The 22300-nt window shown below is 47.7% G+C and overlaps 1 protein-coding gene across 1 annotated transcript in view; it reads left to right on the forward strand.

The window, feature by feature from the left end:
* LOC140193180 (cytosolic 10-formyltetrahydrofolate dehydrogenase-like) overlaps positions 1 to 22300 on the forward strand; it is a 57019-nt gene that overhangs the window by 30886 nt on the left and 3833 nt on the right. The window lies entirely within an intron of this gene.

Consider the following 22300-nt stretch of genomic DNA (forward strand, 5'->3'; position numbering starts at 1 on the left):
TACTATAGTCAGCTGTGGAGGCCAAAGTCACTGCGTATATTTAAGGTAGAGTTGATAGGTTCTTGATTACATCAATGGTTACGGGGAGAAGGCAGGAAAATGGGGTTAAGAGGGGAAAAATTCAGCCATGATTGAATGGTGGGGCAGACTCGATGGGCTGAATGGCCTATTTCTGCTCCTATGTCTTGTGGTCGTAACACATAACATTACAATAGAGTACAGGCCCTCGGCCCACAATGTTGCACACCAACATTTCAACCCACTCTCGGATCAACCCAACCCTTCCCTCCCATATGACCCTCCATTTTTCATGTGCCTGTTTAAGAGACTCTTAAATGTCGTTAATGTTTCTGTCTCTAACAGCCCCCCCCCCCCGACAGGGTACTCCACACACCCACCACTCTCTGACACCCCCCTACACTTTCCTTCAAGCAGTTTAAAATTATGCCCCGTGGTGTTAGGGCCAATTTATACTCGTGCGTCAAATCGACGCTGTAGGTATGGCGTACCCGCATACCCTACACTGTACCCTACGCTATACCCTATGCCGTTGCCTGATGTGCACCTCCCCAAAAATGTAACTACGCGTCGCAGCAACGCAGACCGCAGCAACTGTGATTGGTCCGCTTGGGAGCATCGCATTTCCTCCTACGCTGCAATAGCTTGCCATTGGGCGACTGAAGGGCAGGGAAGGAACTCTGGCTGCAATGCTTTCCATAAAGCTTTACAGACCTCCGAAATTCTGGAGGATCCTGTGCTTGACGCCAGTTTGTAGCTAGCTGCTACAGCCTGTTGACCTCCACCTGAAGCTAAAACTCAAATGGTGATTGCCAGTCTCTGAGTATACTGTGCTTACACTGATGCCAAATAAATGGTTGGAGACGATGAACCAAATTGTCAAATCTACCTGCCGATATCCGAAAATATTTGAAATGCATTTCATTGTCCATGTCTCTCAGTGGCCGGACAAGCACAGAAAATTTGCCCTCCTTCAGTTTCAGTCGCCATTGTCCGAAGTTTGAGTTTCTTCGTGTTGAGTTTCAACACAGTGGCAAAGAAGCCCCACCGCCAACTAATGTTTTGGCGGTGAATTGCAGAGCGACGCACAAGTATAAATGCTCACAACGGCGTAGCCCACTTGCGTAGGCTAGTATGCACAAATATAAATCAGCCTTTAGTCATTTCCACCCCGGGAAAAGTCTCTGGCTGTCCACTCTGTCTCTGCCCCTTTCATTGTGTACATCCCTATCAAGTCACCTCTCACCCGCCTTCAGTCCACAGAGAGAATCCTGCCGACGGCCTGCCCTGTGTGTGAGAGGGAAGGGGATTGTCTTGCTGTCGTTTTTTTTTGCTTTGCTGTTCGTTGTTGGTTGTATATTGGCTCTGTGTTGTTCTGCTGAACACCGTGGTCATGCTGTGTTGGTGCTGGAGTGCGGGGCAACACTTGCGGGCTGCCCCCAGCACATCCTTCAGTTGTGTTGGTTGTTAATGCAAACAACTCATTTTACTGTCTGTTTCGATATACAGGTGACAAATACATCTAATCTAATATAATCTGTCAAAGGAAGAGGGTTCAGGTAAAAGGTTATAATCTGCCAGTTTGCTCCACAGTGAATCTTGCTGTCTCAATCCACAGGGCGGGAGGCTTTGAATGAATACCTGAGGACCAAAGCAGTGACCATTGAATATTAACGGGAGGAAAGTCCAGCGGCACTCAGCAGCTCCGCACTTCTGCACTCGGAACCAATAATCAGATGGAACTTTGTCAATAATTCAGGACTGACCCAGCTTTACAAACACACACACACACACACACACTGACTCCCAGTGATACACCAGCCACCCGAGCACAGAGCGGCGAGGGGTGGGGTATGTGAATCACTCTTGAAAGGGGTCGGTCTACATAATGTGGTGGTTCAAATGAATTGGATTGGGAATGGGAATGGGACAAGAAATTGGAATTGGAATGGGAATTGGAATTGAAATCAAAATCAGAAAGGAAATCAAAATTAGAATGAGAATCAAAATCAAACTGAGAAGTCAAATCGGGATGTTACGACAGCAGTACAGTGCATAGACATAAAGCGACTGTAAATTAAAAATAAAAACATAAATATAAAAGGAATAACTATGTTGTGTTCATGAGTTAATTCCATCGTTAAGGAACCCATCACCCAGGACGTGCCCTCTTCTCATTGCTACCATCAGGGAGGAGGGACAGGAGTCTGAAGGCACACACTCAGCGATTCAGGAACAGGCTCTTCCCCTCCACCATCAGATTTCTGAGCGGCCCAATCCAGTGATTTAACCTTTATATATAAATTATTTTCATTTTGTCATTGGAAAGGAGTATCACCTCTTCAAAGTTCAAAGTAAATGTATCATTATCATCATCATTATTACAGGCCCTTCGGGTCACAATGTTGTGCTGACCACGTAACCTACTCTAGCAGCTGCCGGGAATTTCCGTACTGCACAGCCCTTTACCTTTCTAAGCTCCATGGACAATAAAGCCATAAGACATAGAAGCAGGATCAGGCCATTCGGTCCATCAGATTTGCCCTGCCATTCCATCATGGCTGATTTATTAGCATTTATATTATTTAGAGACACAGAGCAGAACAGGCCCCCCGTCCCACTGATCCTCACCACCCAGAGTGGAAATAACCCCCCCCACCCCACCAAGACACACCACCCACTGTGGAAATAACCCCCCCCACCCCACCGAGACACACCACCCACTGTGGAAATAACCCCCCCCACCCCACCGAGACACACCACCCACTGTGGAAATAACCCCCCCCCGTCCCACCGAGCCTCACCACCCAGGGTGGAACAGACCCCTCCCCCCGTCCCACCGAGACACACCACCCAGAATGGAACAGACCCCCCCCGTCCCACCGAGACACACCACCCTAAGTTAATCACAGGAGAATTTACAATGATTAATTAACCTACAATTAACCCCATTCTCCTGCCTTCTCGCTCTAACCTTTGATACCGTTATTAATCATGAAACTATCAACTCTATGATCAGTACAATCCCATATAGCCTCTATTTTTCTGTCATCTACGTTCCGACCTAAGAGTTTCTTAATGGTTCTGCTGTCTCCCACTACCCCTGGCAGGACGTTCCACACACCCACCACTTTCTGACATCCCCCATACTTTACTCCAATCACCTTTAACAATTTTACCATCTGATCATGATTCCCCTGTAGCGTATCACGTCCCCCACCCTCACTCTCAGCATCACCCTCCTTCATGTCACCCATGAACTAACTAGCCATACCACCCAGCACCAAGCCTTGAGCTAGCCCTGATGTCACAGTGGCCTGTCTACCGTCCACCACCCTCAGCAATGTAGCAGCTCACATAACGATTCACAGCACCGCGATCTGGGCTCAGTTCCTGCCACTGTCTGCAAGGAGCCTCAGCGTGACTGCTGGGGTTCCTCCGAGTGCTCTGGTTTCCTCCCACACTCCAACGACTTCACGGCTAGAGTTAGTAATTTGCGGCAATGCAACGTTAGTGCCAAGATCGTGCTGACATCTGTGGGCTGCCCTCAGCATCCTCAGTGATTCATCAACTGGTACATTTCACCATCTGTTTGGATGTTTCGATGTACCTGTGACAAATAATTACCAGCACAACCTCCACATTCCAAAAGGCCTCCGACACGTATGGCCAATTCCCGACGTGGAACCTTGTCATGGTCTTTACTGAAGTCTCTGCAGACCACAGCAACCACACTCCACCTCTGGAAAGTTCAGTCAGTTTTAACAGCAACTCTTCCTGAACCCGAGGGCAGCTCACAATCTCTGCACGCTGGACAATGTCCCACACCTTTAGAATCAGAATCAGAAACAGGTTTGACATCGTTGGCATACATCGTGAAATTTGTTGCTTTGTGACAGCAGCACACTGTAAGGCATAATAATAAAAACTATAAATTACAGTAAGTATATATATAAAAATCAGATTATATAGGTAGTGCGAAAAGAGAAGGAAAATAGTGAGGTAGTGTTCATGGGCTCAGTGTCCATTTAGGAATCAGATGGCAGAGGGGAAGAAGCTGTTCCTGAATCATTGAGTGTGTGTCTTCAGGCTCCTGTACCTGCTCCTGATGGCAGCGATGAGAAGGGGGCACGTCCTGGGTGATGGGGGTCCTTCATGACGGATGTCGCCTTTTTGAGGCATTGACTTTTGAAGGTACCCTCCATGCTGGGGAGGCGGGAACACAAGGGGGAGCTGGTTAAGTTTACAACTTTCTGCAGCTTTTCCTGATCCTGTGCATTGGAGCCTCCACACCAAACAGTGATGTGAACAAAATATTTGCGACAGAATTTGGTGACATACCAAATCTCAAATCTCCTCAAACTTCTAATGAACTCCAACTTCACCCTAAATACCCAGCAAACAACAACGAAGGATCTCGGCCTGAAACATCGACTGTACCTCTTCCTAGAGATGCTGCCTGGCCTGCTGCGTTCACCAGCAACTTTGATGTGTGTTGCCTAAATACCCAGACCTGCTTTCCACCAAGCTCCAAAAATCACATCACCTGTTCCTTTCCTTCTCTGAAGGAGGGTCACACTGTGGGGGGGGTGGTACTGAGGGAGGGTCACACTGTGGGAGGGTGGTACTGAGGGAGAGTCACACTGTGGGAGGGGCGGGTACTGAGGGAGGGTCACACTGTGGAAGGGGTGGTACTGAGGGAGGGTCACACTGTGGAAGGGGTGGTACTGAGGGAGGGTCACACTGTGGGAGGGGTGATACTGAGGGAGGGTCACACTGTGGGAGAGGTGGTACTGAGGGAGGGTCACACTGTGGGAGGGGTGGTATTGAGGGAGAGTCACACTGTGGGAGGGGCAGTACTGAGGGAGGGTCACACTGTGGAAGGGGTGGTACTGAGGGAGGGTCACACTGTGGGAGGGGTGATACTGAGGGAGGGTCACACTGTGGGAGAGGTGGTACCGAGGGAGGGTCACACTGTGGGACGGGTGGTACAGAGGGAGGGGTTGGTACTGAGGGAGGGTCTCACTGTGGGAGGGGTGGTACTGAGGGAGGGTCACACTGTGGGGAGGGGTGGTACTGAGGGAGGGGTCACACTGTGGAGAGGTGGTACTGAGGGAGGGTCACATTGTGGAGAGGTGGTACTGAGGGAGGGTCACACTGTGGAAGGGGTGGTACTGAGGGAGGGTCACACTGTGGGAGGGGTGATACTGAGGGAGGGGTCACACTGTGGGGAGGTGGTACTGAGGGAGGGTCACACTGTGGGAGGGGTGGTATCGAGGGAGGGTCACACTGTGGGGAGGGGTGGTACTGAGGGAGGGGTCACACTGTGGGGAGGGGTGGTACTGAGGGAGGGGTCACACTGTGGAGAGGTGGTACTGAGGGAGGGTCACATTGTGGAGAGGTGGTACTGAGGGAGGGTCACACTGTGGGAGGAGTGGTACCGAGGGAGGGTCACACTGTGGGAGGGGTGGTACTGAGGGAGGGTCACACTGTGGGAGAGGTGGTACTGAGGGAGAGTCACACTGTGGGAGGGGCGGTACTGAGGGAGGGTCACACTGTGGAAGGGGCGGTACTGAGGGAGGGTCACACTGTGGAAGGGGTGGTACTGAGGGAGGGTCACACTGTGGGAGGGGTGATACTGAGGGAGGGTCACACTGTGGGAGAGGTGGTACCGAGGGAGGGTCACACTGTGGGAGGGTGGTACAGAGGGAGGGTCACATTGTGGAGAGGTGGTACTGAGGGAGGGTCACACTGTGGGAGGGTGGTACTGAGGGAGGGTCACACTGTGGGAGGGGCGGTACTGAGGGAGAGTCACACTGTGGGAGGGGTGATACTGAGGGAGGGTCACACTGTGGGAGAGGTGGTACCGAGGGAGGGTCACACTGTGGGAGGGTGGTACTGAGGGAGGGTCACATTGTGGAGAGGTGGTACTGAGGGAGGGTCACACTGTGGGAGGGTGGTACTGAGGGAGGGTCACACTGTGGAGAGGTGGTACTGAGGGAGGGTCACACTGTGGGAGGGGTGGTACCAAGGGAGGGTCACACTGTGGGAGGAACTCTACTAATGTTATGGATAGAAGCTCGGAGCGGGGTGGGGGGTGGGGGGGTTGTATTAGAGCTGTAGTATCACAGATCCAACACCAGGTGGCAGCCCTGCACCACATTGCCTGTTGGGGCTGGAGTCTGGATCAGCCAGGGTTACACTGAGGTTACACTGAGGGTTACACTAGGGGTTACACTGGGGGTTACTCGTACCTTAACCAATACAATTACTGGACCTCCCAGGACCCAGGTGTGACCAGAGGGAGGACAGACTCATTGGGAGAGCCCAACTATTTTCTTTGTTGATGACCCGAGCTCGGTTCTGCTGCTGTATTTAAGGAGTTTGTCTGTCTCCCCACCACCCCTTGTCTGCAGGGTTTCCTTCAGTGACCACATTTCCTCTCATATTTCAAAGATGTACCACTTAGGTTTGGTAAGTTGTGGCCATGCTATACTTGCCTCACTAATTTGTTTTGATGCAAATAACACTCTTCACTCTATTTTTCAATCTACATATAAAAAATAAAACTAATCTTTATATTTCTATAACAAAGTCATCGAAAAGTCAGCCCAGGAACAGGCCCTTCGGCCCATCTAGTCCATGGTGAGGCATTTAACTGCCTACTTCCATTGACCTGCACTGGGACCATACCCCTCCCATCCATATATCTACTCAACGCTTTGTTAAACAATTTCACATTGAAATCGAGCTCGCACGGACCATTTGTGCTGGCAGCTCATTCACAACCCCCGAGTGAAGAAGTTTCCCTTTATGTTCTCTTTAAACTTTTCACCTTTCACCCTTAACCCCTGGCCCATATTTTTGGTTGCACACAAACTCGGTGCATTAATCGTATCTCTACCTCTTGTCATTTTGTACACCTCTGTCAGATGTCCTCTCAATCTTCTACATTCCAAGGAATAAAATCCTAACCCATTCAATCTTTCCTCATAGCTCAGGTTCTCCAGACCCGACAACATCCTTGTAAATTTTCTATGTGCTCTTTCAATCTTATTGACATCTTTCCTGTAGACAGGCAACCAGAACTAATGCTCCGAATTAGGTCTCACCAATGTCTTATACAACTTTAACATAACATCCCATCTCCTGTACTCAATACTTTCAACTTGCTCAGCCACACTCTCTTGAGACCAGTCTGCAGGTAAACGTGTCAGAGTTCGATGCTGAATCAGAATCCATTTTATAATCAGAGACATAAGTCGTGAAATTTGTTGTTTTGAGGCAGCAGTGCAGTCGGGATTTTTTATTTAAATTAGGATAAGTTGTAATGGGAATGATATTAATGAATAATGCAGAAAAGAAATAGTGAGGTTCCATTCAGAATGTGATGGCGGAGGGGAAGAGGCTGTTCCTGAAACGTTGAGCATGTCTTCAGGCTCCTGTACCTCCTCCCTGATGGTCGTGGTGACAGAGGGCTCGTTCTGGGTGGTGGGGGCTGTTGGGGATGGACGCCACCCTCTTCAGGCACTGCCTTTTGAAGACAAGACTGGTGAGGGGGAGGGCTATGCCCACAATGGAAATGGCCGAGCCTCCAGCCGCCGCAGCCGTTTGACCCTGTGCACGGGAGGCTCCATTCCGAGCGCTGATGCAACCCGTCAGATGCTGGGTTATTATTATCTGTGTCCCTGGTGAGGCTCCAAGGTCAGGCTGCTGCCGCTGGTGTTGGGTGTCGGGAAATGCAGTTAGCAGTCAAAGCCAAGAAGAGGGACAATACCTCAGCACAAAAACAGCATCCATGGGAGAGGAAGGCAGAGAAACTGTGTTCATTTCTGGTTGCCTCGTTACGGGGAGGATGTGGGAGCTTTAGAGAGGGTGCAGAGGAGATTTACCAGGATGCTGCCTGGATTAGAGAGCGTGTCTGATGAGGACAGGCTGAGTGAGCTGGCATTTTTTTCTTTGGAGTGAAGGAGAATGAGAGGTGATTTGATAGAGGTGTACAAGATGATCAGAAGCATTGATAGAGTGGACAGCCAGAGCCTTTTCTCCAGGGTGGAAGTGGCTAATATGAGGGGGCATAATTTTAAGATGATCAGAGTAAAGTGTCGGAGGTAAGTTCTTTACACAGAGTGGTGGGTGTGTGGAACACACTGCCGGGGTGCTGGGAGAGGCAGGTACACTAGGGGCATTAAGAGACTCTTAGACAGGCTCATGGATGAGAGACAAATGGAGGGATATTTGAGAGGGAAGGGTAGGATTGACGTTACAGGTTATGAGATGGGTACGACATGGTGCACAGAAGGGCCTGTGCTTTGCAGAGGTTTCTATGCTCTATGTTCCAGGTTCTCAGTTACAACCTGTACAGTAGTCAGAGACAGGGTGTGGGCTGCACCTAATCCCAGAGCAGGGCTGCCCTGGAGCAGATCAGGGCATGCACCTAATCAGGCTCGACTCTGTCTATCCCTAGAGGTGTACATCCTGCCCAGAAAGAAAATTTCGGACCCCTGGATCCGGTTCCATCATGACTTCGCTCTGTCTGACCCCGGCAGTGTGTGATGGGACGGTGTGGAGGGAGCTTCACTCTGTGTCTGACCCCAGGAGTGTGTGATGGGACGGTGTAGAGGGAGATTCACTCTGTGTCTGACCCCAGGAGTGTGTGATGGGACGGTGTGGAGGGAGATTCACTCTGTGTCTGACCCCGGGAGTGTGTGATGGGACGGTGTGGAAGGAGATTCACTCTGTGTCTGACCCCGGGAGTGTGTGATGGGACAGTGTGGAGGGAGTTTCACTCTGTGTCTGACCCTGGGAGTGTGTGATGGGACAGTGTGGAGGGAGTTTCACTCCCTGTTCTGGGTTTTTGTGTTTTGACAGAATAGGTTTAGTAAAGTTTAGTCGGTATGCAGAAATGCAAGTCATTGCTGTTTATGCTTCTGGCTGTGATGTGAATGAACGTTTCTGGTTAAACATGTTTCCTCTTTGCCATTGCCATGTTAATCAGTGACAGGGCGACTGTGAACCCTCACCCTTGTGCGCCTGGTGGACGGGTGACCAGTAGCCCTGTAACCGGGGGCTGTTGTCCAGACATTATTGCTCGGGGCTGCCTGGCGGACTTCCCTCTGCACATGCAAGCTGTTTGTCCCCTCTGCTTCATGCACGTTTGTGTGTGCCACAAGTGTGTAAATGTGTGTGTATTCAGTTTGGTCTGCATGGGTTGTGTGTGCAGGAGCGTGAATGTGCATTGAGTGTGTGTGTCTGTGTGCATTTGTGTCACCGTATACTGTATAAGTGTGTGTGTGTCTGACTGTCTGTCTGTGGTTGTGTGTGTGTGTGTGTGTGTGTCTGTCTGTCTGTCTGACTGTCTGTCTGTGGTTGTGTGTGTGTGTGTGTGTGTGTGTGTGTGTGTGGTTGTGTGTGTGTGTGTCTGTGACTGTCTGTCTGTGGTTGTGTGTGTGTGTGAGACCATAAGACCACAAGACATACAGGCAGAATTAGGCCATTCACCCTGTTGAGTGTCCTCCGCCATTCCAGCATGGCTGATTTATTTTCCCTCATGACCCCATTCTCCCTGTAACCTTTGACATCCTGGCTAATCAAGAACCTCTCAACCTCTGTTTTAAATGTACCCAGTGACGTGGCCTCCACCGCTGTCTCTGGCAAAGATTTCCACAGATTCACCACCCTCTGGCTGACAATTCCTCTATCCTGAGGCTGTGCCCTCTGGTCCTGGACCCCCGCACTCTAGGAAATATCCTCTCTACATCCACTCTATCTAGACATTTCAATATTGATAGAGTTATAGAGTCATAGAAAAGTACAGCACAGAAACAGGCCCTTCGGCCCATCTAGTACATGCTGAAACCGTTTAAACTGCCTACTCCCATCGACTGGCACCAGGACCATAACCCTCCACACCCCTACCATCCATGTACCTATCCAAACTTCTCTTAAACTTTGAAATCGTGCTCACATCCACCATTTCTGCTGGCAGCTCATTCCACACTCTCACAACCCTCTGAGTGAAGAGGTTGCTCCTCATGTTCCCCTTAAACTTTTCACCTTTCACTCTTAACCCATGACCTCTGGTTGTAGTCCAACCCAACCTCAGTGGAAAAAGCCTAGTTCATTTACCCTATCTATACTCCTCATGGTTTTGTGTACCTCTATCAAATTGCCTCTTGATCTTTTTCATTTTAAAGAATACAGTCCTAACCTATTCAATCTTTCCTTGTAACTCAGGTCCTCCGGATCCAGCAACATCGTTGGAAATTTTTTGTGCACTCTTTCAACCTTGTTTATATCTTTCCTACAGGTAGGTGACCAAAAGTGCACACAATACTCCAAATTAGGTCCCATCAATGTTTTATACAACTTCAACATAACATCCCAACTCCAGCACTCAACACAGTGGCATGCAAAGGTTTGGGCACCCCGATCAAAATTTCTGTTACTGTGAATAGTTCAGTGAGCAGAAGATGAACTGATCTCCAAAAGTCATAAAGTTAAAGAGGAAACATTCTTTTCAACATTTTAAGCATGATTAGTGTATTATTTCTGTCTTATACAATTTTAGAGTGAAAAAAAGGAAAGGAGCACCATGCAATAGTTTGGGCACCCCAAGAGATTTGAGCTCTCAGATAACTTTTACCAAGGTCTCAGACGCTAATTAGCTTGTCAGGGCTATGGCTTGTTCACAGTCATCGTTAGGAAAGGCCAGGTGATGCAAATTTCAAAGCTTTATAAATACCCTGGCTCCTCAAACCTTGTCCCAACAATCAGCAGCCATGGGCTCCTCTAAGCAGCTGCCTAGCAATCTGAAAATTAAAATAAGTGATGCCCACAAAGCAGGAGAAGGCTATAAGAAGATAGCAAAGCATTTTCAGGTAGCCGTTTCCTCAGTTTGTAATGTAATTAAGAAATGGCAGTTAACAGGAACGCTGGAGGTCAAGTTGAGGTCTGGAAGACCAAGAAAACTTTCGGAGAGAACTGCTCGTAGGATTGTTAGAAAGGCAAAGGCAAATCCAAATCCCCGTTTGACTGCAAAAGACCTTCAGGAGGATTTAGCAGACTCTGGAGTGGTGGTGCACTGTTCTACTGTGCAGTGACACCTGCACAAATATGACCTTCATGGAAGAGTCATCAGAAGAAAACCTTTCTTATGTCCTCACCACAAAATTCTGCGTCAGAAGTTTGCAAAGGAAAATTTAAACAAGCCTGATGCACTGTGGACTGATGAAGTTAAAATAGAACTTTTTGGCTGCAGTGAGCAAAGATATGTTTGGAGAAAAAAGGGTGCAGAATTTCATGAAAAGGTTCCCTCTCCAACTGTTAAGAACGGGGGAGAATCGATCATGCTTTGGGCTTGTGTTACAGCCGGTGACATGGGGAACATTTACTGGTCGAGGGAAGAATGAATTCAATTAAATACCAGCAAATTCTGGAACCAAACATCACACCGTCTGTAAAAAAGCCGAAGATGAAAAGAGGATGGTTTCTACAACAGGATAATGATCCTAAAGACACCTCAGAATCCACAACGGACTACCTCAAGAGGCGCAAGCTGAAGGTTTTGCCATGGCCCTCACAGTCCCCCGACCTAAACATCATCGAAAATCTGTGGATAGACCTCAAAAGAGCAGTGCATGCAAGATGGCCCAAGAATCTCACAGAACTAGAAGCCTTTTGCAAGGAAGAATGGGCGAAAATCCCCCAAACAAGAATTGAAAGACTCTTAGCTGGCTACAGAAATGGTTTACAAGCTGTGGTACTTGCTAAAGGGGGTGTTACTAAGTACTGACCATGCAGGGTGCCCAAACTTTTGTTTTGGGCCCTTTTCCTTTTTTGTTATTTTGAAACTGTAAAAGATGGAAATAACAAAGTAATCTTGCTTAAAATATTAAAGAAATGTGACATCTTTAACTTTATGCCTTTTGGAAATCAGGTCATCTTTTACTCGCTTAGCTATTCACTGTAACAGAAATTTTGACCGGGGTGCCCAAACTTTTGCATGCCACTGTACATTGGTCTACGAAGGCCAATGTGCCAAAAGCTTTCTATTTGTGATGCCACTTTCAATGAACTATGTGTCTATGTTCCCAGATCCTTTGTTCTACCACACTCCTCAGTACCCCGTTCACTGTGTAAGTCCTACCCTGGTTGGTCATCCTGAGGAGCAAAACCTCGCACTTGTCTTCATTAAATTCCAACTGCCATTTTTCATCCCATTTTTCCAGCTGATGCAGATCCCTCGATAGTCTTCCTCACTGTCCCCTACTCCCAAGTCTTGGTGTCATCCGCAAATTTTGCTGATCCAGTTAACCACAGTACTATCCAGATCATTGATATAGGTGACAAACAACAATGGACTCAGCACTGATCCCTGCAGCACACCACTAGTCACAGGCCTCCAGTCAGAGAGACAACCCTCTACTACCACTCTCTAACTTCTCCCACAAAGCCAATATCCAAACCAATTTACTACCTGATCCTGAATGCCAAGCAACTGAATCATCTTGACCTACCTTCCTTGCAGGACCTTGTCAAATGCCTTACTGAAGTCCACATAGACTGCATCACTTTCCTGATACCTTCCTTGAAAAAAATCTATGAGATTGGTTAGGTATGACCTACCATGCACAAAGCCATGCTGACTATTCCTCCTCCTCCGCCTCCCCCTCGCACCCCATCCGTTATTTATTTATATACACACATTCTTTCTCTCTCTCTCCTTTTTCTCCCTCTGTCCCTCTGACTATACCCCTTGCCCATCCTCTGGGTTCCCCCCTCCCCCTTTTCCTTCTTCCCGGACCTCCTGTCCCCTGATCCTCTCATATCCCTTTTGTCAATCACCTGTCCAGCTCTTGGCTCCATCCCTCCCCCTCCTGTCTTCTCCTATCATTTCGGATCTCCCCCTCCCACCCCCACTTTCAAATCTCTTACTAGCTCTTCCTTCAGTTAGTCCTGACGAAGGGTCTCGGCCTGAAACGTTGACTGCACCTCTTCCTAGAGATGCTGCCTGGCCTGCTGCGTTCACCAGCAACTTTGATGTGTGTTGCCTGACTATTCTTAATCAGTCCATGTCTATTCAAATACTTTCTATCTAGTCCCTTAGAAAACCTTCCAATAACTTTCCCACTACTGATGTCAGACTCACCGGCCTATAATGTCCTGGTTTATGTTTTCAACCTTTTTTAAATAGCGGAACAACTTTGGCTATGCTCCAATCCTCTGCTGTTGCTCAGGATGATTTAAATATTTCTGCCAGGATCCCGGCAATTTCTGCACTAGCCTCCCGTAGGGTCTGAGGGAAAACCTTGTTAATCTCGTTGATAGGTTTCAATAAAATCATCCCACATTCTTCTAATCTCCAGTGAGTACAGGCCCAGAGCCACCAAGCGGTCCTCATACATTAACCCTTTAATTCCCAGAATCTTCTGTATCCTCTCCATCATCCTTTCTTAGATGAGGGCTTTGAAAACTGCTCACAATACTCTCCGGTCTGACCAATATCTTATAAATCCTCAGAGTCACATCCTTGCTTTTATATTCTAGTCCTCTCGAAACAAATGTTAACATTGTATTTGCCTTTCTTACCACTGACTCAGCCTGCAAGTTAACCTTCAGGGAATCCTGCACAAGGACAGCCAAGTCTCTTTGCATCTCTGATTTATGAATTTTATGCCATTTTTTGCCCATTCTCCTAGTCTGTCTAAGTCCTCTGCAGCCTCTCCACTTCATCGACACTACCTGCCCCTCCATCTATCTTTGTATCGTCCACAAACTGCCACAGAACCATCAATTCCATCATGCAAATCATTGACATATAACATGAAAAAGAGGTCCCAACACCAACACCTGTGGAATACCACTAGTCACCAGCAGCCAATCTGAAAAGGATCTATTTATTCCCAGTTTCTGCCTCCTGCCGGTCAGCCAATCTTCTACCCACGCTGGTATCTCCCCTGTAATACCATTCGCTCTTCTCTTGTTGAGCAGCCTCATGTGCAGCACTTTGTCAAAGGCCTTCTGAAAATCCAAATACACAACATCCACTGACTCTCCTTTGTCTATCCTGCCTGTTATTTCTTCAAAGAATTCCAACAGATTTGTCAGGCAAGATTTTCTCTCAAGGGAACCATGGGGAAGGGAGAGTAAGGGGGTCTTTGGAGTTTTACTGTCTCTCATTCTTTGGGGCACTCTTCTGTTTTTGTGGATGTTTGTGAAGAACAAGACTTTCAGGTTGTCTATTGTATACGTTCTCTGGCTTTTAATTGAACTATTGAAGTACCCTGAAACTTTATCCTTAATACAGTAATGGACTCCAACGTCTTCCCAACATTGAAGTCAGGCTTGTAGGTTTCCACAAATAAAAATGACGCAGGTGTGTTATGTTTAAGGGAAAAGGGCTTTACATAAAGCGGTCATCACATCAAACCAGTGACTATAGATAGATAGATAGATACTTTATTGATCCCAAGGGAAATTACAATTTCACAGTAGCATTACAAGTGCACAGATTTACAAATGTTAGAAGAGAATTAAGAAAAAATAAAAATACAAGTCCAAAACATATGAGTTAAAGTGGCCACCTCAATATTACATCTGTCACAAATAGGATTGATGTTGGAGAAAATACGTGCTAGTTTGTCCTTTGACATCTGGGCCTGATACACTACCTTGAACTGTATCAAGGAATGACGGGCACAAATAGATGAGTTATTAACCAAATGAAAAATTTTACTCCATTGATTATCTTGATTATCTGGTCTTGTATAAAGTTAGACAATTTTTGGAGGATGTTTTTAAAACTTTATCAAAAGTCTTAGATCTGGACCTACAACCTAATTTACCTACAGCAATCTTTGGGATTATCCCATTCAAACCAGAAAATATTCCTGTTTTTGCTCAATGTGTGATAGCCTTTTCAACTTTATTGGCTAGGAGAGCCATTTTATTGAAGTGGAAGGATTCTAATCCACCTACTGTCTTTTATTGGCTTTCCTCCATTATGTCCTGTTTAAGTTTAGAGAAAATAATAAGTCGGACATTTGATACATCCTTTAAATTTGAGCAAATATGGCGACCTTTTATTCAATATTTTCATTTAATTTGATTTATTACTCTTCCAAATTTTTTTCAAAGTTTTAGATTTGATCAGAAAGTCTTTCTTTTTTTTGGTCGTATCCTCAGAATGGACTGACCAGTCCCTTTTTTTTTCCTTCTTTCCCTTTTTTGTATAGTGTAGTGGTTTTTTTTTACTTCATTTAAAATTTAAAGTTTTTTTTCCTCTCCATGAATTGATAAGAGGAGAATTAGCTGTCTTCTCTTTTATTATATACTACATACTAGCTTAACACTATGTATGATTTTGATAATGTCTATTTCATTCTTTGTTTGTATTGTTATTGATATATATATTTGAGATAATTCTCCTCTTGTTTGTATTTATGCTCCTTTTAAATCAATAAAAAAATTAATAAAAATAAAAAAAGAATAAAAATAAATTACCTTAAAAATAAGAGGTACAAGATTTACACGACCACTCCTCTGGGTTGACTCATTATAGAGCCTGATGGCTGAGGGTAAGAATGACCTCATGTAGTGCTTTTTGGAGCAGCGCGGTTGTCTTAATCTATTACTAGAAGTGCTCCTCTGTTCAGCCAAGATGACATGCGGAGGGTAAGAAACATTGTCCAGAATTGCCAGGATTTTCCGTGGGGTCCTTTGTTCTACCACAGCCTCCAGTGTGTCCAGTTTGACTCCTATAACAGAGCCAGCCTTCCTAATCAGTTTATTGAGCCTGTTGGCATCTCCCATGTTGATGCCATTGCCCCAGTACACCACCATATAGGAGATTGTACTGGCAACAACAGACTGGCAGAACATGTGAAGGAGAGGCCTGCACATTCCAAAGGACCTCAGTCTCCTCAGGGAGTCAAGACGACTCTGGCCCCTCTTGTACACAGTCTCTGTGTTGGTGCTCCACTCACGTCTGTCATCCAGGTGCACCCTCAGGTACTTGTAGGTCTTCACCACATCCTCACCATCAACAGTAACAGGGAGCAATGCAGGCTTAATCCTCCTAAAGTCCATCAACATTTTTTTACTGATGTTGAGCTGCTAATGATTCAGCTTGCACTATTTGACAAAGTCCTCCAACAGGGCCCTGTATTCATCCTCCCTTTATACACCCAACTATTGCCAAGTCAGAGAATTTCTGCAGATGACATGACTCAGTGTTGTATCTAAAGTCCAAGGTATACAGGATAAACAAGAGGGGAGCCAATACAGTCCCCTGTGGGGCCCCAGTGCTGCTTATAGCCATGTCTGACACACAGCTCTGAAGCCACACATATTGTGGTCTGCCAGTCAGGTAGTCCATTATCCAGGACACAATGGAAGTGCCAATCTGCATTGAATGGAGCTTTCCTCCCCAGCAATGAGGGCTGTATGTTATTGAAGGCACTTGAGAAATCAAGAAACATGATCCTCACAGTGCTGCCCTGCTTATCTAAATGGGAGAAGACTCTGTTCAGCAGGTAGATGACAGCATCATCGACTCCAATATGCTCTGGTAGGCAAACTGCAGAGGATCAAGGGCTGATCTGACCAGGGGTCAGAGGTGAGCCAGGACCAGCCTCTCTCGGATCTTCATGATATGCAAGTTAGGGCCACTGGACGGTAGTCATACAAGACCTTCAGTTGGCCTTTCTTGGATACCAGGACCACACGTGATGTTTACTACACAGTCGGGACCCTTTCCAGGCTGAGACTCAGGTTGAAAATGCACTGAAAAGTTCCACCCATCTGCTCAACACACTCCTTCAGGAGCTTGGGGTTTCACACCATCCTGTCCCAATGCTTTGCCGTGTCGCAGTTTCCCCAGAGCCCTTCTCACCTGGCTCCGTAGTGAAGGTGAGTCTATGATAACTGAGGAGTTGATGGAAGCTGGGGGCTGGGGAGGTGAAGATCAGGACGATAGCAGTTGGTATGTGGAGGTGTGGATGGTAGGTGCAGGACAAGGAGGGGATGTAGACAGTTGTAGCCAGTGTTGTTCATCCACTTGTTGAACTGGAGCAGGGAGGAGGGTGGAGTGGAGGTATTGGTGCTGAGGGACCATTGGGTGCCTCGGCATCTGGACTGGTGTGTGAGGAGGGTGTAAACAGGAGGGCAGCTGTCAAACCTACTGAAGAATTGGTTTAACTCATTAGCCCATTCATGGCTGCATTCCAAGGCTCCACAGCTCGGCTGATTGAAGCCAGCGATATTCTTCATGCCTCTCCGCACCTCCCGTGTGCTGCTCTGCCCAAACTTGTCCTCCAGCTCTCTCCTGTATTCCTCTTTAGCCACCTTGATCTTCTCCTTTAACTCCCTCTACACACATTGCAATTCCTCCCTGCCTCCTGATCCAAAGACTCTCTCTTTTGTGGTTGAGAAGAGCTTTGAGGTCACTGGTGACCCATGGTTTGTTGTTCGGGAAGCAGCGAACAGTCCGTGATGGTATTACAGTGTCCACACGGAAGTTGATGTAGCCAGTGATGCAATCAGTAAGTTCATTAATGTCCTCCCCATATGGTTCACAAAATACCTTCCAGTCAGTAGCCTCAGATGGCCTCTGGAGACCATTTCTGTACTACCCTAGCGGCAGCTAGCTGTTGCTGTACTTTGGGCTTATAAAGGGCATGAGGTGAACCAGGCTGTGGTCTGATCCTCCAAGTGGGAAGATCCAAGTGAACTGTAACTCAATGTTGCCAGCTGTGAATTATGTACATTTCCACCAATTCCATTCTGCCTTCCTCCCCTCTCAAAGAGGGGAGTGACATTTGCAATTTTCCAGTCCTCCGGAACTATTCCAGAAGAGATTGTGGGATCATTAGTAATGATCATTCATTTCTTGAATGATCATTACTAATGACCCCACAATCTCTTCAGCCATCTCTTTCAGAACCCTGGAGTGTAGTCTATCTGGTCCAGGTGGCTTTATCTACCTTCAGATCTTTCAGCTTCCCAAGGACCTTCTCCTTAGCAATAGCAATTACGTTCACCTCCGCCCCAACACTCTCGAATTACTGGCATACTGGTAGTGTCTTCCACAGTGATGACTGATGCAAAAGATTTATTCAGCTCATCTGTCATTTCATTATCCCTTGTTACTTTTCCATCTCCTTTTGTCATTTGTAGCCCACATCCTGGCTACTGTCTGGAGGCCTGTATATAACTCCCATCAGTTCCCTTAAATCTACCTACAAGCATTCTATATCTCCTAATCTTATGTCACCTCTTTCTAACAATTTGATTTAATGTCTTAGCATCAAAGCCACCCCATCCTCTCTGCCTACCTGCCCATCCTTTTAACAGAATGTGTATCCTTGGATGTTAAGCTCCTGGCTATAATTTTCTTTAAGCCACCACTCAGTGTTTTCCACAACGTCACAGTACCTGCCAATCTCTAACTGCACTACAAGATCATCTGCCGTATTCCATATACTGCACACATTCAAATACAACACCTTCAGTCCTGTATCCATCACCCTTGTCAATGTTGCCCCATCATCCGCCTGTCCTTCCTCACAGTCTCACTGCGATGTTGCCCCATCATCCGCCTGTCCTTCCTCACAGTCTCACTGTGTTGTTGCCCCATCATCCGCCTGTCCTTCCTCACAGTCTCACTGTGTTGTTGCCCCATCATCTGCCTGTCCTTCCTCACAGTCTCACTGCGAGCTGCATCTAGTTGTAAACCAACTGCCCCATCCTCAGCCCTATCACTCCGATTCCCATCCAGTTGCCAAATTAGTTTAAACCCTCCCCAACGGCGCTAGCAAATCTGCCTGCCAGGATGTTTGACCCCTCGAGTTCAGTTGTAACCCGTCCCTGTTGTACTGGTCATATGTTCCCCAGAAGAGGTTCCAGTGATACAGAAATCTGAAACCCAGCCCCCTGCACCAATTTCTCAGCCTTGCATTCATCTGCCAAATCATCCTGTTTCTACCCTCACTGGTGCGTGGCACAGGAGGTAATCCAGAGATTACTACCCAGGAGCTCCTGCTTTTCAGTGTTCTATCTAGCTCCCTCAAATCTTTCTTCAGGACCTCCTCTCCTTTTCTACCTATGTCGTAGGTTCCAAGATGTATTAAGACTTTCAGCTGCTCACCCTCCCCTTTCGGAATGCCTTGGACCCGATCCAAAACAACCGAGCCTGGCACCTGGGAGGCAACATACAATCCCAATGTCAGTCATATCACAGTCTTCTGTCCGTCCCTCTGACTGTAACACCCTCCATCACTACTGCAGTGCTCTTCTACTCCTTCCCTACAGAGCACCGGGTGTGTGTGTGTGTGTGGGGGTGGGTGTGTGTGTGTGTGTGTGGGGGTGGGTGTGTGGGTGTGGGTGTGTGTGTGTGTGTGTGGGGGTGGGTGTGTGGGTGTGGGTGTGTGTGTGGGTGTGTGGGTGTGGGTGTGTGTGTGTGTGTGTGGGGGTGGGTGTGTGGGTGTGGGTGTGTGTGTGTGTGTGTGGGGGTGGGTGTGTGGGTGTGGGTGTGTGTGTGTGTGTGTGGGGGTGGGTGTGTGTGTGTGTGTGTGGGGGTGGGTGTGTGGGTGTGGGTGTGTGTGTGTGTGTGTGGGGGTGGGTGTGTGTGTGGGGGTGGGTGTGTGTGTGTGGGTGTGTGTGTGTGAGTGTGTGTGTGTGTGGGTGTGTGTGTGTGTGTGGGGGTGGGTGTGTGGGTGTGGGTGTCTGTGTGTGTGTGGGGGTGTGTGTGTGGGTGTGGGTGTGTGTGTGTGTGGGGGGTGTGTGTGTGTGTGTGTGTGTGGGGGTGTGTGTGTGTGTGGGGGTGGGTGTGTGGGTGTGGGTGTGTGTGTGTGGGTGTGGGTGTGTGTGTGTGTGTGTGTGTGTGTGTGTGTGTGTGGGTGTGTGGGTGTGTGTGTGTGTGTGTGTGTGTGGGTGTGTGTGTGTGGGGGTGGGTGTGTGTGTGTGAGTGTGGGTGTGTGTGTGTGTGTGGGGGTGGGTGTGTGTGTGTGAGTGTGGGTGTGTGGGGGTGTGTGTGGGGGTGGGGGTGTGTGTGTGGGTGTGGGTGTGTGTGTGTGAGGGGGTGGGTGTGTGTGTGTGTGTGGGGGTGTGTGTGTGTGTGTGTGTGTGTGTGTGTGTTGGGGGGGGGTTATGTGCGCATGTGTAAGACTACAGCTTGTCTTTCACTTTGAACATACAGCCCCCATTCCCTGTACCTGTTCCATTGGGAAGAGGTTCCCACACACCACAGACTCACAGTGGGGACAGACACCACAGACACACACAGACACACACAGACACACACACAGTGGGGACAGACACCACAGACTCACACAGTGGAGACACACTTCACAGACTCACAGTGGGGACACACACACACACACACAAATACGCACTCACAGTGGGGACACATATCACAGAGGAGAGGTCTGTGTTGTAGCGGCCAGGCTGGGTTTTTATCCCTTGGAATGTGGAAGATTGAGGAGAGAACTAACAGAAATGTTAAAATAATGAGAGACAGAGATAATGTGGACAATAACAGTCTTTTCCCCGGGGTAGGGGAGTTCAAAACCTGGGGCACAGATTTAGGGTGAGAGGGGAGAGATTTAAAAGGAAGCTGAGGGGCAACTTTTTCACCCAGAGTGTGGTGAGTGTATAGAACAAGTGGTCAGAGGAAGACACTACAGTATGATTTAAGAAGCACTTGGACAGGTACGTGGAGCAGAGGGAGGGGGAAGGACGTGGGCTGAGACAAGACATGAGGACTCGCTGGGTGAGACACTGTGGTCAACCTGGATCGGCAGACCTGAAAGGCCTGGGTCCACACTGTCTGGCTCTCTGCCTGTGGTGCACACTGCAGCTTAACCCAGCTCATTCATTCAGAACCACAGGGATCCGGTTTCCTTGTTTTCTTCATTCCATGACGTGTATTCCTGGAAAACCTGATCATGGGACGTGTATTTATAAAGAATAGGGCTCTGTTTACAAGCCACCACCCTCCAAAGGCCTCCGGCAGCCGGTAACCAGGGGCAACGTGTTGGTGCGCAGAGTGTCCCAGTACTGATGGAACTCTAGGACCTGAGCCCAGGCTCCCATCCAACAACCATTCCCAATGCGGACAACACAATAAAGCAACAGAGAGATGTCCAGACAGAACATGGAAATGGGCGACACAGAGTGACTGAGGGTGAACAACAGAACATTGATCCATCCAGCTCACAAACAGGCTCTTCAGCCCATCAAGTCTGTACTAACCACCAATCCCTATGACCACACGTTGAAAAAGGGCATTAGCACATAAATCATGGGAACAAAATTAGGCCATTTGGCCCATCGAGTCTGTTCCGTCATTCCATCATGGCTGGTCCTTTCGCCCCTCCTCAGCCCCACTCCCTGGCTTTGATGCCATGTCCAACCCCGAACCTATCAAGCTCTGCCTTCAGTACTCCCAACGATCTGGCCTCCACAGCTGCCTGTGATAATAAATTCCACAAATTCACCACCCCAGGCTAAAGAAATTTCTTTGCATCTCTGTTTTGAATGGACTCCCTTCTATCCTGAGGCTGTGCCCTCTTGCCCTAGATTCTCCTAGACTGCCCACCATGGGAAATATCCTTTCCACATCTACTCTGCCTCGGCCTTTCAACATTCCAAAGGTTTCAACGAGAACCCCCGCCCCATCCTTCTGAATTGCAGCAAGTACAAACCTAGAGCCATCAAACGTTCCTTGTATGCTAACCCTTTCATTCCTGGAATCATCCTTGTGAACCTCCTCTGGACCCTCTCCAATGCCAGCACATCTTTTCTAAGATGAGGAGCCCAAAACTGTTCGCAATACTCAAGGTGAGACCTCACCAGTGCCTTATAAAGCCTCAGCATCACATCCTTGCTCTTGTATTCTAGACCTCCTGAAATGAATGCTAATATGACATTTGCCTTCCTCACCACCGACTCAAGCTGCAAGTTAATCTTCAGGGTGTTCTACACAAGGTCTCACAAGTCCCTTTGCAGCTCAGGTTATTGGACTCCTCCCCCCGCCCCATTTAGAAAATAGTCTGCATATTTGCTTCTACTACCAAAGTGCGTGACCATGCATTTTCCAAAATTGTATTTCATTTCAAAGGTTCAAAGGTACAGTTTAATGTCGGAGAAATGTATACAATATACATCCTGAAATGCTTTTTCTTCGTAAAACATCTACGAAAACAGAGGAGTGCCCCAAAGAATGAATGACAGTTAAATGTTAGAACCCCAAAGCCCCCCCGTCTCCCCTCCCTCTCGTGTG

The sequence above is a fragment of the Mobula birostris genome, unplaced genomic scaffold (assembly GCF_030028105.1).
Source record: "Mobula birostris isolate sMobBir1 unplaced genomic scaffold, sMobBir1.hap1 scaffold_420, whole genome shotgun sequence".
Classification (NCBI taxonomy): Eukaryota; Metazoa; Chordata; class Chondrichthyes; order Myliobatiformes; family Myliobatidae; genus Mobula; species Mobula birostris.